The following is a 12,385-nucleotide window of genomic DNA, read 5'->3' as shown; positions in this document are numbered from 1 at the left end:
GTCTTCCTTGTTGTTCAAAACTCAATACTATAAATTATCTAGACTTTAGAGAGACCAATTATGCAAACCAAATTTTAGCAAGCTCTTTGTATTTCTTCATCAATAGGTGCAAAGTATATGATGCAAGAGCTTAAACATGAGCACAACAATTGCCAAGTATCAAATTATTCAAGACATTTTAGAATTACTACATGTAGCATTTCCCGATTCCAACCATATAACAATTTAACGAAGAAGATTCAACCTTCGCCATGAATACTATGAGTAAAGCCTAAGGACATATTTGTCCATGTGCAACAGCGGAGCGTTTCTCTCTCCCACACAATGAATGCTAGGATCCATTTTATTCAAACATAAACAAAAACAAAAACAAACCGACGATCCAAGCAAAGCACATAAGATGTGATGGAATAAAAATATAGTTTCAGGGGAGGAACCTGATAATGTTGTCGATGAAGAAGGGGATGCCTTGGGCATCCCCAAGCTTAGACGCTTGAGTCTTCTTAAAATATGCAGGGGTGAACCACCGGGGCATCCCCAAGCTTAGAGCTTTCACTCTCCTTGATCATATTGTATCATCTCCCTCTCTTGATCCTTGAAAACTTCCTCCACACCAAACTCGAAACAACTCATTAGAGGGTTAGTGCATAATAAAAATTTACTTGTTCAGAGGTGACATAATCATTCTTAACACTTCTGGACATTTCAAAAAGCTACTGGACATTAATGAAACAAAGAAATTCATCCATCATAGCAAAAGAGGCAATGCGAAATAAAAGGCAGAATCTGTCAAAACAGAACAGTCCGTAAAGACGGATTTTATTGAGGCACTAGACTTGCTCAAATGAAAATGCCCAAATTGAATGAAAGTTGCGTACATATCTGAGGATCACGCACGTAAATTGGCATATTTTTTTGAGCTACCTACAGAGAGGCAGGTTGAAATTCGTGACAGCAAAGAAATCTGTTTCTGCGCAGTAATCCAAATCTAGTATGCTATCAAAGACTTTACTTGGCACAACAATGCACAAAACTAAGATAAGGAGAGGTTGCTACAGTAGTAAACAACTTCCAAGACTCAAATATAAAATAAAAGTACTGTAGTAAAAACATGGGTTGTCTCCCATAAGCGCTTTTCTTTAACGCCTTTCAGCTTAGGCGCGAAAGTGTATATCAAGTGTTATCAAGAGATGAAGTATCAACATCATAATTTGTTCTAATAATAGAATCAAAAGGTAACTTCATTCTCTTTCTAGGGAAGTGTTCAATACCTTTCTTGAGAGGAAATTGATATTTAATATTACCTTCCTTCATATCAATGATAGCTCCAACTGTTCGAAGAAAAGGTCTTCCCAATATAATGGGGCAAGATGCATTGCATTCAATATCCAAGACAACAAAATCAACGGGGACAAGGTTATTGTTAACGGTAATGCGAACATTATCAACTCTCCCCAAAGGTTTCTTTGTAGCATTATCAACAAGATTAACATCCAAATAACAATTCTTCAATGGTGGCAAGTCAAGCATATCATAAATTTCTTAGGCATAACGGAAATACTTGCACCAAGATCACATAAAGCATTACAATCAAAATCATTGACCTTCATCTTAATGATGGGCTCCCAACCATCCTCTAACTTTCTAGGAATAGAAGTTTCAAGTTTTAGTTTCTCCTCTCTAGCTTTTATGAGAGCATTTGTAATATGTTTTGTAAAGGCCAAATTTATAGCACTAGCATTGGGACTCTTAGAAAGTTTTTGTAAGAACTTTATAACTTCAGAAATGTGGCAATCATCAAAATCCAAACCATTATAATCTAAAGCAATGGGATCATCATCCCCAATGTTGGAAAAAAATTCAGCAGTTTTATCACAGTGCAGCTTTCAGTAGTTTTAGCAGTTTCCGGTAGTTTTGCAGGCTTTGCATTAGAAGTGGAAACATTGCCAACACCAATTCTTTTACCATTATTAGTAGGAGGTGCAGCAACATGTGGAGCATTAGCATTGCTAGTGGTGGTAATAGTCCAAACTTTAGCTATGCTATCTTCTTTAGCATTTTCTTCTTTCTCCCACCTAGCACGCAATTCGGCCATCAATCTGATATTCTCATTAATTCTAACTTGGATGGCATTTGCTGTAGTAACAATCTTATTTTCAATATCCTCAGGTTTAGCAGCCATTTTATTAATTAAGGAGGATTGTGACGCAGACAGGTATGAGATTCGGTTTTCAGCATTTGAAATCTTAGTTTGCAAACCCGAAATCCCCATATTCAAATTTTCAAGTTGATTTCCTATATTTTTCAACAAGGTAGATTGTTCATTCATAGTTTTAATAAACAATTGATTTTGCTCATATTGTGATTGCATAAAGCTCTTAGTGGATCTTTCAATTTCTAGCATCTTTTCCTCATATCTACCATAAGAATTACCATGATCATTACCACTAGCAGAAGGATATGGCCTATAGTTGTTACCAGAATTATTCCTATAAGCATTGTTGTTGAAATTATTATTTTTAATGAAGTTCACATCAACATGTTCTTCTTGGACAACCAATGAAGCTAAAGGAACATTATTAGGATCAACATTAGATCTACCATTCACAAGCATAGACATAATAACATCAATCTTATCACTCAAGGAAGAGGTTTCTTCGACAGAATTTACCTTCTTACCTTGTGGAGCTCTTTCCGTGTGCCATTCAGAGTAATTAATCATCATATTATCAAGAAGCTTTGTTGCTTCACCAAGAGTGATGGACATAAAGGTACCTCCAGCAGCTGAATCCAATAGGTTCCGCGAAGAAAAGTTCAGATTCTCGCATAAAAGGTTTGGATGATCATCCAAGTAGTCGATCCATGGGTTGGGCAATTTTTAACCAAAGATTTCATTCTTTCCCAAGCTTGTGCAACATGCTCATTATCCAATTGTTTGAAATTCATTATGCTACTTCTCAAAGATGTAATTTTAGCAGGGGGATAATATCTACCAATAAAAGCATCCTTGCATTTAGTCCATGAATCAATACTATTCTTAGGCAGAGATAGCAACCAATCTTTAGCTCTTCCTCTTAATGAGAAAGGAAACAATTTTAATTTTATAATGTCACCATCTACATCTTTATACTTTTGCATTTCACACAATTCAACAAAATTATTGAGATGGGCAGCAAGATCATCGAACTAACACCAGAAAATTGCTCTCTCATAACAAGATTCAATAAAGCAGGTTTAATTTCAAAGAATTCTGCTGTAGTAGCAGGTGGAGCAATAGGTGTGCATAAGAAATCATTATTATTTGTGCTTGTGAAGTCACACAACTTAGTATTTTCAGGAGTACCCATTTTAGCCGTAGTAAATAAAGAAAACTAGATAAAATAAATGCAAGTAACTAATTTTTTTGTGTTTTTAATATAGAGTGCAAGACAGTAAATAAAGTAAAGCTAGCCACTAATTTTTTTGTGTTTTGATATAATGCAGCAAACAAGAAAGTAAATAAAATAAAGCAAGACAAAAACAAAGTAAAGAGATTGGATTGTGGAGACTCCCCTTGCAGCGTGTCTTGATCTCCCCGAGCAACGGCGCCGTAAAATGTGCTTGATGCGTGCGATACGACACGTCCGTTGGGAACCCCAAGAGGAAGGTGTGATGCGTACGAGTAGCAAGTTTTCCTCGGAAAGAAACCAAGGTTTATCGAACCAGGAGGAGCCAAGAAGCACGTTGAAGGTTGATGGCGGCGGGATGTAGTGCGGCGCAACACCAGGGATTCCGGCGCCAACGTGGAACCTGCACAACACAACCAAAGTACTTTGCCCCAACGTAACAGTGAGGTTGTCAATCTCACCGGCTTGCTCGTAACAAAGGATTAGATGTATAATGTGGATGATGATTGTTTGCATAAAACAAGTAGAACAAGTATTGCGATAGATTGTATTCGATGTAAAGAATAGGACCGGGGTCCACAGTTCACTAGAGGTGTCTCTCCCATAAGATAAATAGCATGTTGGGTGAACAAATTACGATCGGGCAATTGACAAATAGAGAGGGCATGACCATGCACATACATGATATGATAAGTATAGTGAGATTTAATTGGGCATTACGACAAAGTACATAGACCGCTATCCATCATGCATCTATGCCTAAAAAGTCCACCTTCAGGTTATCATCCGAACCCCTTCCAGTATTAAGTTGCAAACAACAGACAATTGCATTAAGTATGGTGCGTAATGTAATCAATAACTACATCCTCGAACATAGCATCAATGTTTTATCCCTAGTGGCAACAGCACATCCACAACCTTAGAACTTTCTGTCACTGTCCCACATTTAATGGAGGCATGAACCCACTATCGAGCATAAATACTCCCTCTTGGAGTTAAGAGTAAAAACTTGGCCAGAGCCTCTACTAATAACGGAGAGCATGCAAGATCATAAACAACACATAGGTAATAGATTGATAATCAACATAACATAATATTCTCTATCCATCGGATCCCGACAAACACAACATATAGCATTACAGATAGATGATCTTGATCATGTTAGGCAGCTCACAAGATCTAACATGGTAGCACAATGAGGAGAAGACAACCATCTAGCTACTGCTATGGACCCATAGTCCAGGGGTGAACTACTCACTCATCACTCCGGAGGCGACCATGGCGGTGAAGAGTCCTCCGGGAGATGATTCCCCTCTCCGGCAGGGTGCCGGAGGCGATCTCCTGAATCCCCCGAGATGGGATTGGCGGCGGCGGCGTCTCTGGAAGGTTTTCCGTATCGTGGCTCTCGGTACTGGGGGTTCCGCGACGAAGACTATATGTAGGCGGAAGGGGGCCACACGAGGGCCCCACACAACAGGCCGGCGCGGCCAAGGCCCAGGCCGCGCCGCCCTAGTGTCTGGCCACCTCGTGGCCCCACTTCGTCTTCTCTTCGGTCTTCTGGAAGCTTCGTGGCAAAATAGGCCCCTGGGCGTTGATTTCGTCCAATTCCGAGAATATTTCCTTACTAGGATTTCAGAAACCAAAAATAGCGAGAAAACAACAACTGGCTCTTCGGCATCTCGTTAATAGGTTAGTGCCGGAAAATGCATAAATATGACATAAAGTATGCATAAAACATGTAGATATCATCAATAATGTGGCATGGAACATAAGAAATTATCGATACGTCGGAGACGTATCACTAGCCTCACACCAAGGAAGTGTGAACGGGGGCAAGTCCCTGCGGCTGGCAAAAAGGATAAGATCTCTTATGGGAAAAGTAACGCACCTCTGCAGAGTGTATCAAATTGTGGCTTGTCACTCCCTGTTCCGGGAAGGGAACTACGAACGCGGCATGAAAGGAACTCCGTGAAGTTCTGGTCAACCGGCCTGTGAAGACTGGCGGGCATAGTTTTCAGAATAAAATCAATCTTTTGAAGAAATGTTTTTGAAACATGCATTGACCTAAGATTTTCAGATCGATGGTCGTAGCTAGTGCATCATACACCTTTTCCCTTTTGAACTTGCTGAGTACCTCTGTACTCACTTTCTTTCGACACCCTTGCTAGACTGTGACATGGAAGTGGAGGCCAATGACGGAGCACCGGAAGGGGACTACGAGCTGGTCTACGTGGAACCCGATCTGTCCGGAGGAGTTGAAGGAGTAGACTATGGGATATTCTACGGAGCAGACAACACAGAAGCCGAGGAGTAGTAATTTACTATAGTTATCTTAGAGCCGAGCAGCGTAGTGGCATACTTAAATAAGTTGCTGAGCTCTCTTTTATATTTATGTTGGTTTGTAACAGTACTTAAGTTATCTTAGGGTGTTCTCATCGGACCTGTGAGAATACCAACTTGTTAAGATCATGATTGTATTACATCGAGTGTTATGACCTGCAATGTTTCTGTTGTACCACTCTGAGGGATGTGATATTTGTGAAGAAGTCCCTTCATGAAGATCATATCAACGACATGCAGTGGTATGCTGGGTCACCGCACTCCCTGAGGCGCTGCTCCCTCTCCTGCCAGGCGCGGCGCCTGGCCTTCTGGCGCCGCTCCTCCTCCGCGCGGCGCCTGGCCTCCTGCCGCCGCTGCTCCTCGCGCCGCTCCTCCTCCGCGCGGCGCCTGGCCTCCTCCCGCCGCGCCGCTTCTTCCTCCTCCCGTCGCACCTGGCGGGCCTGGGCGTACGACTCCCAGGCCTCGGCTTCCTCCACCGCCTGCCGGGCGGCTTCCTCCATCTCGGAGGTGCGAATGGCCGCATGGAGGTGCGGCCATTTCGCGTCCTCCCCCACCGCCGAGATGAGCAGGGCGGCGCGGAGGTCGGGGTCCTCTTTCGAGGACTCCGGCTTCAGCTCGAGGAGCAGCGGCGGCGGTTGCGGCAATGCCGCGCCGCCGCGGGCGGCCTCTCCGATGTGGAGGCCGCCGCGGTTTCCTCCGGCCCGCAGCGCCGGCGGAGGACGGCGGCTGCTGCTCGCCTCCTCGTCGTTGGCTCCGGGAGCGAACCGTCGCTTCGGGACCATGGCGGCGGTTGCTCTCGGGGAGTGGACAGTGGAGTGGACTGGAGGGACAGATCCCTCCAGTCCACATTTATTAAGCCTCCCCGGTCACCGACAGGTGGGCCCAAGGGATACGAGCAGCCAAGCGTCCGGACGCGACCGGACGCCGCGTGACAAGGGATTAACTTATCAATGCCTACAGATTGTAGACTAGGGTTTTAGTCGGAAGTAGAGGGCAAGTAGATCTCGAAGGTTTCAGCCGAAAAGTACTCGACAATGTAAAAACTAGGGTTGCGTGAAACAATGAATCGATGCTCTCTTTGTCCCTCGACTCCCCCTTATATAGGAGGTGGAGTCGAGGGATTCATAATACACAAGTTACAGAATCCGGGAGGGTTTCCAACCCGTCCCGCAAGATTACAAGTAGTACTTCCTAATACAACTCTAGCTTTCCTTAATAGTAACTTGGGCTTCCGAATCTTCTTATTCTTCGAGTCACGGGCCTTCAGTAAACCCCGGGTACCATCTTCGGCAGGCCCATTGGGGATGCCTATGTCAGTAGCCCCCGATTTTTTGCTTGAATCGAAGAATCAGGGAAAATCTCCAACTGTAATCATTCAATAACTCTGTCGAATTTATCACATATCTTTGGATATGCAATTATATATTGTATAGGGATGACGGTAGTTGGGGCTAGTTCATCTGACGGATCAGGTACTAGTTAACTGCTCTAGTGGCAATCCGCAAAAACCTACTTCAAGATCACGTCGCTGGACATGATCTCGGGATACTGGTGTAAACTTCGACAGGTGCCGCTTAAGGTCTTACCATTCTGTCGAGTCCCAGTCATATTTTATCGGGTACCTAACGCATCCGTTAGGATTTTTCTTCGTATCTGTTGATACGGAAAAAAGTAGCAAACCGACGTCAGAGACGGCGCCACACCACTCAGAACGGATCTGGGGTCTTACCTTCGCAAAATTTTGCGGCATTCAGAGATTATTCGCAACTTTGGCGCTCTGAGAATATATTGTCGAGTGCTTTTTCGGCTGTTGGAATAGCACATTTTATTGAGTCAACGGATGACTTATCTTGCCTTCCCGATGGGAATATATGTAGAGTTATTTGTATAACTCGAAATATGCTCACTTCTTCTTTTTTTTTTTTTTATTTCATCGGGCACGCGAACAGCGTTCCCGATGGGAGTAGCCCCCGAGGCTACAGCCAAGGACTAGTGCTTGGTTGTAGGCTCAACACTTTAATGCCTCATGTCGCTATATTGTCATTCTTTCTCGAACTTTTCATATCTATCGGGTGCGCGACCAACGCTCCCGATGGGAGTAGCCCCCGAGGCTATGAACAAATGCTTGCATTTGGTCATAGGCTCTAGCCATTTCTATTTTGTCATACTCGAATTTTTCTTTTTTCCAAAGTAGCCCCCGAGCATTTGAGCAAAAACTTGTATTTGATCAAAGGCTTCCTCCGTTCGCACTTTGTATATGGGAAGACGCGAGTACCGCTCTCTCTGCCTTGCGGGCCAAAAATCCTTATCAAGTTGACACGTCGTGCAAGTGGGGGACACACGTCTCCACTTTTCCTGGCGCACGCACTGTAACGCCTGTTCCTTTCCTTCATATTGAAATTACGTTGTTGCCCCTTATCCACGTGTACATCATCCATCTCATAATTTCTCCATCCAACGGTGCGTCAATTCGCCGCACCCCTACTTAAGGTCATCGTCTTCCTCCGTTCGCACTTTCGCTCGCGCCGCACCTCTGCTTTCCTCTGCGAAAAATCCTCCCTTGCGCCCATCACTTCTTGAGCTCAACCACGCTCGCACCTTTCTCCTATACCATTGTTGATGCCACCGCGCGCGCGGTTCACTAGGCACAGCACTCCAGAGTCAAAGATGGCGGCGGAAGATCTAGGGAACACCGAGTGGGAGAGATCCAAAATCTTCGCCCAAGACATCAACTTGCTGAAGAAGCTTGGGATCAGCAAGAAGAAGGAATCACTGCGCTTCCCCAGCGAGGAGAGCTATCCATCTCCTCCAATCGAGTATCGGGTCAGTTTCGTTGACCACCTCATCCGCGGCCTTTCCTCCCCCATTCACGATTTTCTGCGTGGGTTGCTCTTTGTATATGGATTGCAACTTCACCATCTCACCCCCAATTCCATCCTGCACATCTCTATTTTTATCACTCTTTGCGAGTCTTTCCTTGGGGTCCAACCGAACTGGGCTCTTTGGAAACGCATCTTTCTTCTCCGCCGCAATGGCTCCCCCAATGTCGCCTATAACATAGGTGGCGTTGTTATCTGCGTCCGCCCTGACGTCGAATACGTCGACGTGAAATTCCCTGACTTAGTTCAAGGGTGGCGCAAAAAATGGTTGTATATCCACGAAGAAAGCCTCGACTCGGCGGAACACAACATTCCCCCTTTCGATGGTAACGAAAAAATCTGTCGCCGCCGGTCATGGGATGCAGAGGCTACCGACGAAGAAAAAACGGCGACAGAGGCTCTGATGACACGCATCCGTGAGCTTCAAAATACGCGTGGTCGAGAATTGTCGGGTGTCCAAATCACTGCGTACTTCCTTAGGATTAGGGTGCAGCCTTTGCAAGCTCGCAAAAACCCCCTTTGGATGTATTCTGGAGACAAGGATGTGGATCGCCTGTCGATAGATTTACCGGTCAAGGACTTAGAAAAACTTGTCCGGAAGATCTCGTCGCTGAGCAAGAAAGACACCGTCCCATCATCTTGCCGTGTGACACCATACAACGCCACCAACGCGCTCCCGCAGGTAATTTATTTTACCATCTGCTTGTTCATTCACTCTCTTCTTTTCTCTTTTTGTACTGCCATTTCTTCGTCTGCTATTATTGATACAAATTCATGTCGATACTCTTTCTATCTTGTCCAGGGCCATAAAACTGCGTCGCCTCTTCCTCCCCTTCCTGAAGGTGGAGAAGTCGAAGAACGGACTGTTGTCACCGACGACAACCAGGGTAGTTCTCGCCCTGAGAGTGAAGTCGCGGGTTTTCAAAAATCCGCGGCTTCCTCTGAAAAAGAAGTCGAGTCTGAGGCTAGCGAATTGGCACACTCCCTTCCCTCCGCTGTTTCTCCAAGGAACAAGAGAAAAAGGGACGAAGTTTCCGATTCTGGCACCTCCAAAGCCGACGCATCTCCTGCCGAAGAAGTTGTTCCTACTGAAGAAAGGACAACTTTCAACCCTTACTTGGATGCCCTTGTCAGCTCGTAAGTCCTTGCTTCTCTTTTTTGTTTGCTCTCGATATTTTGTCTGTGTTGTTTCTTATATTGTCGTCGTTTTATTGTAGTGGTGACGACGATGAAAATCCAGCTATTGACGCGGCTGCTCGAACGAGTACGTCGTGTACTTTGGCTGTCTCTGAACCTCAACCTGATGGGGAGGAAACCTCGCCTCCTCAGCAAAACATCGAGCATCCAACTCCAGTTGCAAGCCCCCGTGCCTCTTCTCCAAAGAGGGCTAGGGTCGAGCTGGCCAAGGAGCCTACCTTGCTAACTGGTAGTTCCACGACTCCTTTAATGGATGATGTAAGTTATCTCTTCTTCTCTCTTTTTTTATACTCTGAACATTTTATTGCTTTGGACTCCCCTCTGGTTTTCGCTTGGTGCTGCCGAGCTTTTGCTTACTATATTGATTCATGTTTTCTATGGTCTTCTCTTCAGCCTTTGATGGAGGAATTTGTCCGCCTCGGTACCCAATTGATCGGGTACCGTGATTATGCCTCCAAGCTCGAAGGTACTATTCTTTCCTGCCTCTTCTGCTGAACATACTCCTTCATTCTTTTTGTCGTGATATTTTACTGTCGTTTATTTTGCCAGAGACTCTTGCGGAAGCTAACAAACGCGATGACGCTCTTGCTAACAAGTTAGAGCAAAGCGAAGAAGCTTGCAAGAAAGCTGAAGCAGATGCTGCCGCTGTCGAAGATCTTCAAAAAAGACTTCATGACGCAGAAACTTCTTTGAGCGATAATATAACCCAGCAGTCTGCTCGCGAAAAAGAAATCCTCACTCACGTGGAATCGCAGAGTCGACGTTTTGTGAGTAAGTACTCATATCTCTTCTATTTCTTCGGATCATCAAATTCTTCTTGGCTTGCTTTTCTCTGACAAGCTTCTTTTGACTCACTTAGGGAAAACGCAGCAAGATTATGAGCTGGAGAATCCTGAAGGTGATCTCCTTCTCGACGCTCTTTCCCTCCTTGAGATCCACGGAGATGAGGCGCGTGAAGGTCTTGCCGATGCCAGGTCAGGTCTGTCGCGGCTTTTTCCTTACTTCTTCCCGAAGAAGGAAGAACCCACGCCTTTTGCTGCTCTCGCCAAATACTTCAATTCTCAAGAAGATCTTGGGCTCAAACTTCGCCAAGAAGGTTTGAAAGTTGGCGTTGAAGGCACTATCGCCTTGGTCGCTGACAGCCAACAAGATGTCGACTGGGCGAGAGTTGGCGACACGAAGGAGATGGAAACAAAGAGGTGGCAGTCGTTGATTAAGGCTGCCAAGACAAATTCAAAGAAAATCCTCGCCTACCTCGGATGCAAGCCAACTCCCGCTCCTAGTTCATCGAAGCCGGAGGTCAAGTACACCACCTTGTCTCCTATTTTGCTTTGTCTCTTTTGATGCTGTCGCTATAGTAGCTTTAGCGACAACTGCCTCAGTAGTTCATTAGGGACCCTCCTTTTGTAATAGCCATGTAAATACTTTGAAAATCAATGGAAATCTATTTTGCTTGATGATTGATGTCGAAACTTTTATTTCCAGTTGGTATTTGACAACTACACTTCAACCCCTCGACCTGCCAATGCTTTTCCTGCTTCATCCTACTCGAGGAAAACGCCTGTCGATGATGTATTTATTGAAGATTCCTTGAGTAAGGGTTCAGCACAAGAGTTGAAAGAACTCCGCCAACAGCTTCAGTCTATGAAGAAGCAGGCACTTATAATAATGGAGCAGTCTCGAAAATCATCGGAGAAGGAAAAGGTTGCGCTACAGCAAGCTCAGGAAGCTATAGCTGCCAAAGACACCGTTGTGGCTGAAGCTGCGCAGGCTGCCTCTCGAGAAAACACCATGCTTGAGTTGATGACCGAAGCAAGCTTGGAGATGGCGGGTATGTTCCTTAGACTGATCCTTCTCCTTTTTTCTTTGCCTGTTTTCTGCCTCTAACTGGTATACTGTCGCCAAATAGGTCCCTTTTTGGATGCTGATGCCGAAGATCAAAGAGTTGACACAAGATCGAATTTCCTTATTAACCTGGGACTTGACCACGGCGTCCTTTTCTGGGCTACCCCGGAACGTACCCGACAAATTGTCAGATTCCAGGACCGCTCATGCCAAGTTCGGGAGTTCCTTGAGTTTTGTTCCAAAACTTTATCCATGATTTTCAATGTTATGTTTCCTCGGAATGTTCAACCGAAGTCTCTTTCATGGCTTTGTAAGAGCTCAATTTGTAGCTGGCGCTAGGGTTACCCTTATTATGCTTCAGATCTACCACCCCAAACTTGATATGACAAAGGTGGTGGAAACTGTTCATGCTAAGTTGAGGCAACGGCGAAGAGGTGTCAATAAAATCAATGCAATGGTTACCCCAGTAGCTGAAGAGATAATTGATGACCTTCTTCGAATGGATGCCGACTTTTTTGCAGATGGCCATTATGCCGATTTTCTAGGTGCCTCTACCGAAGAAGATAGAGTAAATATTGACGACCTGTTGGGTCACAACTGAATTTATATAGCTTATGTTGTCAAAAGAGAACTATAACTCGCTGTATGTATATTGTAAGTCAGATATATAGATTTTTCTTTCCTCTAGCCCCCGAGTGTTTCGGTAGCTAGTTTCTTTATTGTTTTTGCGAGGTTAAA

The sequence above is a fragment of the Lolium rigidum genome, chromosome 3 (assembly GCF_022539505.1).
Source record: "Lolium rigidum isolate FL_2022 chromosome 3, APGP_CSIRO_Lrig_0.1, whole genome shotgun sequence".
Lineage (NCBI taxonomy): Eukaryota > Viridiplantae > Streptophyta > Magnoliopsida > Poales > Poaceae > Lolium > Lolium rigidum.
This window is presented reverse-complemented; position numbering follows the sequence as displayed.